The sequence below is a fragment of the Protopterus annectens genome, chromosome 2.part2, assembly GCF_019279795.1.
Source record: "Protopterus annectens isolate FY-2018-M chromosome 2.part2, PAN1.0, whole genome shotgun sequence".
NCBI lineage: Eukaryota > Metazoa > Chordata > Ceratodontiformes > Protopteridae > Protopterus > Protopterus annectens.
Genome location: NC_056730.1, coordinates 658,165,447 through 658,178,738, shown reverse-complemented (window position 1 = coordinate 658,178,738; position 13,292 = coordinate 658,165,447).

Here is a 13,292-nt window from a genome sequence, read left to right as displayed (position 1 = left end):
GTGTGTGTGTGTGTGTGTGTGTGTGTGTGTGTGTGTGTGATACTGAATAAAGCCTTGACAATATACTTTTTTCCAATATGCCAAGTCTAGTAATCCTTGTGGATAGTGACAGCTGCACATTGGGCCATTGTAGGAGCCAGATGCAGCTCAATGGCATTGAATGAATGACATTTCAGAAACCATTGATAATGATCAACAGATATATCATTCACACATGGAAAGACCACACTACTAAGTGACTGCACACACAATCTGAAAAAAATACATCAAAAACCTTGTATGTCTTTTTATTTTTTTTCAGGGGAGAAGCTCAAACGCCATATGTGGCTCAGTACCCACTGCATTTATTTATTTTATTTTACTTTTGTTGACCGGGATAGTCTAACTGGATATATGTCCATTTTCAGTAGAGTCCCGGGGAGATAAGCTCAGAGAGATTATCATACTACAAACATTCTGGTAACAAGTTGTTATACAGATAAATACTAGAAATTTCAACAGTTCAGAGATTTCCACAGTTTATACAAAATTTTGTTGCAAGCATTAGATAAGATATTTTAGGCTTTATATACAATAGACTATACTAGTAACTAGTAACTAGTTGTTATACAGAATACATACTTCAAATTTCAACAGTTCAAAATAACAGTTTATACAAATCTTGTTGCAAACCTTTGACTTTATATACAGAAGACTTGAACTAGGTATGTTAAATTATCTCGATTAGGATAGGATATATCTTTGCCAAGGATAGGCCTTGATAGAGAAAGGTGCAGACAGAGCAGGCATAAGGTCTGTAGTGAGGGTAACAGGGATACAAGCTGAGATTAGTCTGGATTTGTCTGGCATTGCATGTCCTGCTACTTACAGAGACAGCGATGGATTTGGTACTGTGTAGTACCAGATGTCCTCTGTAGTCCACACTTGCACATGTGTTATATATGCATCCTTTCAGTTTGTTCCAGCAGACGTAGGCACTGGTCATTGACTGGGGTGCTCAGTTACCAAGTACTTAGTATCTATCTATCTATCTATCTATCTATCTATCTATCTATCTATCTATCTATCTATCTATCTATCTATCTATCTGTCTGTCTATCTCATCTAATTTATGTTTTGTAGACCAGATTGATAGGTTAATCCCACAAGGCATGCCAATTTTCAGGGGACACTAGAGGCATTATTTATTATAATAATTTATCATAATAACTTCTATGGAGAGTCCCTCTATTCATTTAAAATAACTAAAACCTGGAACTCTCTTCCCCAACACATTCTAAAAAACCCAGATATTCATAAGTTTAAACTACTACTAAAAGAACACTTTACTAAAGACTGGCTATGCTCTTGTGTTTTCCCAGGTTAATTCTTAATATTTTCTATTACTTACCCTAAGTTTCATAAGACACATTCTTTCACCTTATATCTCCTGTTCTCAGTAATTACTCTTTACTGTTCTCAGTAATTGCTCTTCTTTGTACTTTACTTGTACAATACATTTATTTTTATTCTTATTTCTTGTACTTGTAACTATTATATTATGTTTCTTATTTCAAGATATATAAATATATGTGTGTGTAATATATGTCTGCCAACTCTGCAGATAGATCCTAGAACTCACTCCCAGCTGATATTACTTTACTTACCAACCTGAGTCAATTTAAGATAAGACTCAAACAATATTTGACACTAAACTGGCTATGTCAATGTATCAAACCAGATTAACTCTCCACTACTATGAGTTAATAACTATAAATTATCTTAGTGGTGTTACTTAATCTGGATTTACACCCGGTATTATCCCTAACCTTGGAAGTTGTAGAACTTGTTAAGTATGTAACCACTGTATATGTTGTATCTGTAATCTTACACCTGGGATTATCTCTAATCTTGGAATTTGTATAACTTGTTAAGTATGTAACCACTGTATATATTGTATCTGTATTCTTAACTGCTTATCCTGGAGCTTTTCTCCCCGGGCCTCTGTTGAAAATGGTCATGAATCCAGTCTGACTACTCCTGTCAACAAATGTAAAACAAATAAAATAAATTATATATATATATATATATATATATATATATATATATATATATATATATATATATAATGTTAATTTATGTATTATTTGAATCTATTTTTGCATTTAATCTAATAACTATTGTAGTTTGCTCTGCTGCAGTCATTCCATAATGTTTCCTACATATTTTTTTTTTTGTTTGGAGATTTTTTCTCCTCGAGTCTCTGCTGAAAATAGAGTTTTTTGGGCCAGTTGGGCATTTACCCAGTTAACAAAATAAAATAAATAAATAAATAAATAATTGTTTAAATTGACTACAAAAAATTTGGCCATCACACAGTACAGACTCCCCTACACTTTTCACTAGGTGTCACTGGATCTTCTAAAGCCACAAGAGTCATCACTAGTTAAGGTAAAAGCACTGTCATACTGCGGAAATGAATCCAAGCATCTGGTGTGGGACTAGAATCCACAGCCTTCCGATCTTTCCAGCATTAAAGGTTAGTGTGCTACATGTTATGCTACTAATACTGACAGATACTGACTGAAAAAGACATTTGGTCTGTCAGGTTGGAAATGTAGTAGTTGCCATATTGAGCTTAATCTGCTCTTGTACCCTTTTCATCCTATATCAGGAGCCTTTTAACCATTCAAAAGTCATCTGCTCAACAACAGATTCCAGGACCGCAATACCCTCTGTGTGAGGTAATGCTTCCTAATATCAGCACCAAATCTTTCTCTTGAGTTGCCAGCTGTACTGTACTGAGCAGGAATATACAAGGAGACCAACTTTTTAGGCACACACTTTTTTTTTAGAAGACTGCATTCATGTATGGATGCATTTTATACAGCAGTGTGGCTTACTTTTGTGGAAACTCAGTGCTGCTAACATTTCCAATAGCAATCTCTGTGTACAGTTACATAACTGCACTTCATTAGGGTGAAATGGCTTTTTTGAATGACCTGATTTAAGGTAGGCGAATGATCATTGATTACAATTAGGAGTCTATAATCTGAAAACTTCACTTCAAAAATTAGATACTGGGGCAGCATTCTAACCCTCTTGGAATATCCCGACTCTGAAATTCACTTAATTTTCAGTGAAAAATCAGGCACAGTTATGGATTAGGTACTCCATTTTGAAATATAAAGCTGATTTGCAATATCCCAGTCATTTCTTTCTACACTCTGGGTTACTTTCTCTGGATCGTGAGTGCTTCCAGTCACTCTGGTTCTCTTTTGGTCATTGTGTTTTCTTTAACTGAAACCTGTCTCTTCATCACAAAATGAAACTGGACTTGCCTGTTCACTTCTCATATATGGTTTCCAATAAGCACTTCCTTGGTCATATCTCAGTGGTGCCCAGAATCTGATTTCTGGAATGACCTTACCAAAATTTCTGTAGGGAATGCTTTTGTCTCATATTAACATTTAGATTCAGTTTGATCCAGTCACATCTTAATGTTATTATTAGATCACTGCTTCAGTTGCTTAAGATATATGGGTCATATCCTGTCAAGGTCAGCTTCCAATGTTTAAGGGCACCTTTCATAGGTTCATAGGTGTGTACTAGGCTAATGGTCCTGGGGCCTTTACTAGCCTAGTCCATAGGATTACCCTGGCATTATGCCACCTGACCTTATTTCCCGGTGCCTCTGTCAAGTACAGCCACTGGAGTGATCCCCGGGGTGAACTTTCTATTTTCCATCCACTCATCAAGATTTCTCTTGAAGAGGGCCAGTGAGGTGCTCTGCTTGACATGTATGGGAAGTCTATTCCATAGCATGGGCAGTCTCTGGGTTATGAACCTGTCCCTCCAGCATGTTCTGTTGATTGTGGTAATGAGGTTGAGATCTCTGGAGTGTGTGGTGCAGAGAGATTGGGATTTCTTTAGATGTAGCATTTCTAACAGAGCTGGGTCAGACATGGCTTTGTAAGTCAAGCAGAGATCGCCTCTAAGTAGGCAATATGAGACAGAGAATAGCTGGAGTTTTTTTGAGTCTGTTCATACAGGACAAGTGTTTAAGGCCTAGGATCCTCTTTGTGAGGTATTTTTGTGGCCTCTCCAATTGTTGCAGGTATCTAGTGAGGTACACCCACCTCCATAGGTATCACAAGGGATAAGAAACTAAGAGTAATGCTACTCAATGCCAGAAGTCTAAACCTCAAGATGCATGCACTCGAAACTCTCCTTAGCATGGAGAACATCGATATCTGTGCAGTAGCAGAAACCTGGTTCACGGCTCCCGAGAGCACCCCAGCACTACCAGGTTATACCTCATACCATGCTTTTCAGCTCAAAAATTTGGACCGAGCCAGAAAAGGAGGGAGAGTATCAATATTCGTCAAAGATACCCACACCTCCAGGTTGGTGGCACAGCACGAAGCATCAGAGACTATCCATGTGCAACTAACAGTGGGCAAAACTGCCTTCCAGTTTATAGCCTGCTACAGACCACCCTCCCAAACACAGGAACCCCACTCGGCCTTCCTGAGAACACTGGAAAATATGAAGGTCTCTCCAAACACCATTATACTTGGCGACTTCAGCTACCCAAACATAGACTGGGAGCATTACTCTAGCTCCAACACCCTAGCTCAAAGGTTCCTAGAATTTATAAACTCAAATGCTATGGAATAACTTGTTACCACTCCCACAAGAGGGGAAAACATACTGGACCTGATCATCACCAACATGGGGACTCTATGCTCCAGACCAGAAGTGCATCCCTCACTGGTAGGATCAGACCATAAACTAATCTCACTGGATATTCACATCCCGACCCCACCCCCTGCCCAGAAAACCACAGTGAAAAACTTTTCTAAAGCAAATTTCACACTCCTTAAAACTGAGGTGGAATCCTTCAAAGCCCCCGGGCCTGTGGAAAATAAGACCCAGACTGCAGAATCCTTTATAAACACATTCTATGAACACCTTCAGGAATGCATGGATCATGCAATCCCAAATATAACCAAGACCCAATCCTCCAAAGGCAGACGTCCTGTCTGGTGGACCCCAGCCATAAACAAACTATACAATAGAAGGAGGAACTACTACATGATAGAGCAAAATCCCAAAAAGGGAAGGCATCTCTGATCAGTGTTAGCAAAAAACTACGGGCACTCATAAAATCGTCTAAGGCCAGCTTTGAGAGAAAAATTGCACAGGACACTAAGGATAATCACAAGGCTTTCTTTAGTTATGTTAGGAACCTGGGTGAGAATTCCCAAATATGCTCAGAATTAGTCCAAAATGACAAAAAATACACCAAACCCACAGACATTGCCAACATCCTAGCTGACAGGTTCAGCGCAAACATCTCCCCCCCCCACCAAAAGGGCAAATATCTATCCCAGCAGAGTGCTGTCCCCCTGACATCTCAGATGCTCAGGTAAGAGCCGTCCTCTCCAAAGCAAAAAACACAGCATCAATGGGACCAGATGGTGTCCCGGGCTGCATCCTACATGAACTCCAAGAAGAGCTAAACCCAAACATAAAATTACTGTTCAATCTCAACCTTACCACAGGATATGTACCCAAAGAGTGGCGTACAGCAAAAGTGGTCCCTCTCCACAAAGGTGGTGCCTCAACAGATCCTGGAAACTATCACCCTATAAGCCTGATTAGCTTGGTCTGCAAAGCTATGGAAAGGATCATCATGGACCTCATAAAAAAAAGATATTGGGGACCTACAGACACTGGATCCTACCCAGTTCGGCTTTGTTAAGGGCAGATCCTGCCTCTTAAACCTGGTTGATTTCTTTGAAACAGTCACCAAGGCCATTGACGAGGGGAAGGTGGTCCACACAGCCTACCTGGACCTCGCAAAAGCCTTCGATACAATACCCCACTCGGGCATTATAGATAAGCTCACCAGCTTAAATATAAACCCCATGTCACTAGATGGGTTGCAAACTGGCTCAAGGACAGAACCCACATGGTTAGAATTGCTGGAGCCATGTCAGACTCCAAGCCAGTTACAAGTGGCGTCCCACAAGGCTCAGTCCTGGGACCTCTCCTGTTCAGTATATATTTCTCGGAGGTACAGGCAAACACGGAAGGACTGTGGCTGACCAAGTTCGCAGATGACTGCAAACTGGGCACTATAATCGACTCTCCAGCTGACACAAGCATCCTCCAAAAGGGCCTCATAGAAACAGACAACTGGTGCCAGAGCCATGGCCTCAAGCTAAACACCAAAAAGTGTATAGTCATCCCCTTTGGCAAAAACAAAGTGCCCACAAATTACCACATAGGTGGTAATCCATTAATCTGGAAGAAGTAATTAGAGACCTGGGGACCCAAGTTGATAGCAATCTCTCATTTGACAACCACGTGGCCAAAGTGGTTAGAAAAACATTTTATATAACCCACCTAATCATGAAGGGATTCACATCTAGATCAAGGGAGGTCATCGTGCCTCTTTACTCATCCCTCATCAGGCCCATAATTGAGTACAATGCCCCTTTTGGGATGTACCTTACCAGACACCTGCAGCAACTGGAAAGACCCCAAAAGTACCTCACCAAGAGGATCAAAGGGCTCAAACAGATGCCATATGCTGCCCGGTTAAAGAAACTCCAGCTCTACTCAGTGGCATACCGCCTGCTCAGAGGCGATCTGTGCCTGATGTATAAAGCCATGTCCAACCCGGAATTAATGGACATGCGCACCTCAGAAAATCCAAATCCCATCGAGCTACGTGCTCGAGAGACTTGAACCTCAGCACTGAAATAAATAGGATATGCTGGAGGGACAGATTCATAACCCAGAGGCTCCCTTCACTTTGGAATAAAATCCCAGTCCAGGTTAGGCAGAGTCCCTCATTGACTCTCTTCAAGAGGAATCTTGATGAGTGGATGAGGGATCGTAGGTTTAACCCGGGTATCACTTCTGTGTCACTGTTAGACAGAGGCACAGTATACTAACCTCAAAAAAGGGCATAGCAAAATTAATTTTAAAATGGGTGGCGAAAGCCAAACACACTCTGGCTAGGCTTATAAATGCCCTAGGGCAGATAGCCTAGTATGAACCTATGAACCTTTGAACAGGCCAAATGGGGCATTGTACTCGATGATTGGCCTAATGTGGGAAGGTAGAGGGAGACAATGACCTCTTTCTTCCTAGATGCAAAACCCTTAGTAATGAGATGTGCCACACAGAAGGAATTTCTGGCCACAGTGGCAATGTGGTGGTCAAGGGAGAGGTTGCTGTCACCCTGTGTTTCCAGATCACTTATAACACCCTCTGTGTTCAATGGACTACCATCAATGTGGTAATTCATGGGAACCGTGTTTTTCCCAAAGGGGATGATGACACATTTTTTGGCATTGAGCTGAAGGCCATGGTTCTGACACCAGTCATTGGTCTCAGTGAGGCCTTTATGTAGGATGTCAGCATTACATGGGGAGTTAATAATAGCTCCTAACTTGCAATCATCTGCAAATTTTGTCAGCCAGAGTCCCTTCATGTTGGCCTGGACTTCAGAGAAGTAGATACCAAACAGTAGTGAACGCAGGACCGAACCCTGTGGGACTCCACTTGTGACTGGTCGGTAGTCTGAGTTGGAGTCAGCTACTTTCACACTGTGAGTTCTATCTGTGAGCCAGTTTGCAACCCACCTAGTGATATAGGGGTTGATGCCTAGATTAATGAGTTTTTCTATGATTTCTGAGTGAGGAATGGTATCAAAGGCCTTGGCCAGATCAAGGTACGCTGTATGAACCTCCCTGCCTTCATCCACAGCTCTGGTGACTGACTCAAACAAGTCAACCAAGTTGAGCAGGCATGATCTACCCTTCACAACAACAAACTGTGTGGGATCCAGCGTTTGGAGATTCCCTATATCCTTGTTTATTAGGTCCATGATGATGCATTCCATAGCTTTGCATATCAGACTCGTCAGGCTAATGGGGCGATAGTTCCCAGGGTCTGTAGTCGCGCCTCCTTTGTGGAGAGGGATGACTGTAGCAGTGCACCATTTGGTAAGGACAAAGCCCGAGGTGAGGCTGTGATTGAACAGGGCACACAGGTGAGGTGCCAGTTCACTCTATAGTTCATGTAGAACGCAGCCAGGGGATATTGTCAGGTCCCATAGAAGCTGTATTCTTGGCCTTGGACAGTACTGTTTTAACCTCTGCAGCAGTAATACTTGGTGCTTGCCAATCTGCTTGTATTGTGATTGGTCCATTGAGGGGAAGAGAGGGGTAAAGTTGGCACTGAATCTGTCGGCCAGTATACTGGCAATATCTATTGGCTTGGTATAGGAGGTACCATTGTGCAGTAGCTCAGAGCAAATCTGGGTATTGCCATGGAGATTCTTTACATAACTATAAAAGGCCTTGTGGTTGTCTTTACTATCTGCTGCAATTCTGTATTCATAGGCAGCTTTAGAGGATTTGATGAGGGATCTCAACTTTTTGCTGAGGCTGATAAAGGAGTTTTTCCAGTCTTGGGACTTCACCTTATTCCGCATCAGTTTCCTCCTTCTGTTGTAGAGTTTGTTTATGGCAGGGGACCACTAGATTGGCTTCCTTTTTTTGGAGGAGAGAGTCTTGGTTCTATAGGGTATGGCGAGATCCATGCATTTGTGTATGTGTACGTACAGTGCATTGGTGTATGATTCAGCGGTCATGCAACTATTCTCCATTTGCATGGGTGCCATGAAGTTAGTCACCTCTTTTTTTTAGGAGCCCAAAGTTAGCTTTGGAGAAGTTTTTCATAGTGGTTACTTTTTCATGGGTGAGGGGTGGGAGGGATGTGGATTTACAATAAAGGAAGACAGCACCATAAGGACCAAAATAGTATTTAATAATATCACATTCCAGACCAGTTTCAGCAAGTAGCCTTCATCAGTAGTTGACTATTGGTGAAGAGCAATGGTCGCCCATGTTAGTAATGACCAGGTCAAGGATGTTGCTACCTCTAGTGTGGGTAAGAATAAGCTGGTCCAGGGCATTGGAATTAATGAATTCCAGGAAACGTTGGGCAAATGTATTGGTACATGAGTAGTTTTCCCAGTTAATGGAGGGGTAGTTGAAGTCACCCAGTATGAGAGTGTTAGGTTGGACCCTAATATTCTCCAGGGTGTTTAGGAACGTGGAGTGTGAGTCTTGGGACATGGTTGGAGACCTATAGTAAGCTATGACCTGAATCGCTGTCTTACCCAATGTTAACTGCACCTGAAGTATTTCAGATGCGTTATGTTGGACTACCAGTCTGGAGGTGTGCACATCATTTATGAATATGGAAACACCACCGCCTTTGGAGCTTTTGTCCAAGTTCTGGGGCTGAAAGATGTGGAATGATTTATAGCCTGGTAGTGCAGGGGTGCTTTCTGCTGCCTTGAACCAGGTCTCTGTTACAGCACAAATGTCGATGTTCTCCATTTTACGGAGTGCTTCGAGCAAGTGCATTTTGAGATTTAGACTTCTAATGTTGAGCAGCATTACCCTCAGATTGCATTTGTTTGTAGCTGTTATGGTGGTAATTTGGTCTTTGGAACACCACCTAAAAAGGCACTATAGGTTCATAGGTTCATAGGTTGGTACTAGGCTATCAGCCCTAGGGACTATACAAGCCTAGCCATAACAATTCCCTGGCTATTTCTTCCCACATTATTTACTTTCCTGGACCCCTGTCTAGCAGAGCGACTGACGTGATCCCTGGGGTGAATTTCCTTTCTCCCATCCAATCGTCAAGGTTCCTCTTGAAGAGGTCCAAAGAGGCACTCTGCTTGACATGTGGGGTGGCAAGAGCCTTGGCCAGTATCTGGAAGCCCAAGGGTGAAATATGCAGGCCATCTCTGGCAAAGCATCGAGGTCTGTCAATCATCTCATTCCAGGCAGACAGATACTGGATCCCCTTAGAATGACATCAGAAACTTAGCCAGTTATTGAAATCAATCATTTTCTACTTGCACTGTGATATAATTCTGGGTGATGGTAGGGTGCTGCTCAGAGCTAGGGTCATACATGCCTGAGCTACATAATCTGAGACTTCTTCCATGTCTCTTTTCATGCAGTCCAAGGTGGTACATCTCAGGTCATTCACACCCACATGTACAATGACAGAGTCACATTTGTACCTGTTGTTGGGGGACCTGAGTGCATGTGTTATGTGGTGGAACCTGGAGACTGACAGGCAGTGAAGCTGGCTGTTACTTTCTCCTTATTCAACCTAGTGAGTTGGACATCAGTGTGCCTCACTATCGAGTCACATATGACTAGTGTGTTGGGCATAATGTTTTGCCTTAGGGGCTTTGGCTGAGTGGCACACTGTTTAGGAGAGTTATGTGTCTCGTGATTACTGTTGTGTTGTGGCAGTTGACTATGTTTCTGCCTTGGAGGCATCTGCTGTCTGGGTAGATTTTTATTGAGAGCCTCCGCGAAGGTGGGTGTGTGGTTTGTGTTTTTATGTGAAGGCAGTGCTGGTGTGTGTTCTAGAGGGCTATGTGTTCCATGTGGTGTGGTGCAACTGTTGACCTTCTCCTCTTGATCAGCTATTCTGGTCTTGATAGGAGAGTGCATGGGTTCCAATTTGGATATATAAGTGCATCTCTCTCAAGTCTGAGTATTGGGGGGGGGGTAAGAGGAGAGGGTTGTCAGTGTACATGAGGCAGTTGCTACATTGTCCCAGGATGCCTAAGTTCACCAGGTTAATAAGAGAAAGCACAGGGAACTGACCTTTAGACATGCCTGGAGGGGTGGGCATTAATAATAAGTACTGGAGCTGTTTCCTTGTAGAACGTTTAGTGCTTATAGCACTTTTGTGTGCTACAATAATTGCTACAAGAAGTCTGGGAAAGTGCTAGACTAATAAGCTAGTAAAAGTGCAGGAGAGGAGGGAACTAGCAGGTCTAAGGGAAAATTTAAAGAGCAGACTTTGGCACCACTCAGAAGCTTACAAACAGTCCTGGATACATCAAATCTGTATCTGGACTAGACTAGTTACAGGAAAGGTGGGAAACAAGTGCAAACATGGGCTTTTAAACCAGAAAGTTGAAAGAGATGTAAAAACTGCCCAAACGGCCAATAAACTACAATTTCTGGGCCAGAAACCACTCCTCTTGTGGTAGGTAGGCTACCTAGTGTTTACCACTCCCACTGATAAGCTAGAAGGCTTCCCTCCAACACAGAAAGGCTTGGGCACTCACAAGCTTACAAACAGTCCTGGATATAGTAAATCTGTATCTGGACTAGACTAGTTTGCTCCCTAACTCTTGAACAGCTTGAGAAGAACAGCATAAAGTGAATGCCTAATGTACTAAATCTTCAGAACTTTCTTGCCATCAAAGTGTGCTCTTCCTTGCAGTTTGAATGATCAATAGCTGGCTAATGCTTCTCCATGGCTGGGCAGATAAGTAGCCCATTGGAAAATGCCTTCCACTTTACAAATTGTTGTGAAGACAAGTTTATGTTTTCTGTCAGAAATTATTGTTAAGTGTTAGGACTGGTGTTTTTAGTTGTCACTAAAAAACTTTACTTTAAAACTTACATTTTCAGTCAGGATTCCTTTGAAAGGGGATGCAATACCTTTCAAATTATTATTTTTTGTGAGAAAAAGTTTTACTTTACTTTTCTGTCACTGTTTATATTTAGAGGCTAGGACTAATGTTTTTTTGGAGAGCTTGTCCTTAACAAAGTTACCTCAAAACTTATTATTTTTTCAGTCATGTTGTACACTGACTGGCCAAGGTTTCACTACCCAATTGTCAGGCTTTTTCTAGTAGAGACATAGACCAGGCTTTGTGCTCTTTGGTCTTGAAGCTCACTTCCTCTTCACCTCAGTCTTTGTTGAATGACTCTGCTGTGGCCATTTCAGGTGTCTTGTACTGCTTATTACTTTCTCTCAGTTCCTCAAAATTGCTCCTCAAGAAGCTTACAAAGACCAAGAGACAGGCATGTTCTCTGTGGCTGCTCAGCTGTCCTGTTTGGGCAAGGGAGACCCACACTTGCCGGTACTGGAGGAAGGAGTGGACAACGGTCTTCCACAATACTGCTCTGAGGTGCTTGATTCTTGAGGAAGGGACAGTTCTTCAAGCTGGAATTTTTTCTGGGAAGGGGATCTTCCAGGAAAAGAAAACATAAAATTAGACATTTTGCATCTCCTGTATCACATAGGATAGACTGGGAAGATTGATTTGGTTTTGCTAATGGTTTAGGTAGAAACCTGACTAACAACTTCACTAATACATGTCTTGCTACCCAGTTGTTTAGCCAAGTATCTATGCCTCATAGCATTTGAATGTCTAAGCATTGTGAATTATGAGATCTGATTGTATTCTATGTTCACATTTTCTGATACATCTTTGCCAATCAGTTATAAGTCTGCACATTGTGTATATTGATATCTGCCTGTATTCTTTGTCTATATTTTTCTAAACATGTCTGCCTGAGTTTATCACTTAGTGATGTATGTACTGTCTCTTTTTTGGTATATGGAGTTTTTCTCCCCAGGCCTCCGCTGAAAATGGACATACATCCAGTTGGGCTATCCCAGTCAACAAATATAAAATAAAAAAATAAACAAAAAAACAAACAAATAAATAAACAAATAAATGAATAACATAAAATTATTTCAAGCCTTTCAATATTTACATTTTGAGTATACTCTGAATTTAAAAAGAAAAAAAAAACTTTGTCTTCTCTCTTAGATTCTGATACTCTGTCTGAGGGGCAGAAATTAGATTTAGATTGAGTTTTTTTCAATTTCCTGCTTCATAGGAGGGGAAATTTGACTCTGAGGAAAGGTTATCTCAATAGATCCCTATGTTTTGGAACAGGTTTCCCATCCATGTGAAGCAGAGTCCATCCCTAACCCTATTTAAGCATAAACTTGACTGATGGATGGGAAATTGGAAATTCACCTTGGGTCTGCCCCCATATCTCTGATAGACAGAGATGGACAGTGACTATGCTCAAACTAAAATAGCCCCCCCATAAACTTTAGAAACCTCCTAACATATTCCCCTCCAATAAACACCCATGATACATATTGACATGATTATGTTGGGTTGCGCTAGACCTGTAGAGGCCCTGGTGGTCATTAGTCTGGTATAGGAACTTAAAGACAATGATTTACTGGCAAATACATACAAACAGAGCAACACAGTTGCTATAGGGAAAAATAAAGAGAAAGATTATCCAGCAAAGTCATTATAACATTATAGTAGCAGGGCACATATTGGGTATATCGAATATGGTGGTTGAAGCTGTGTGGAAGGAAAATACAGGTGTATGAGGTTTGGAGAAGATAAAAGATTATGGTATATG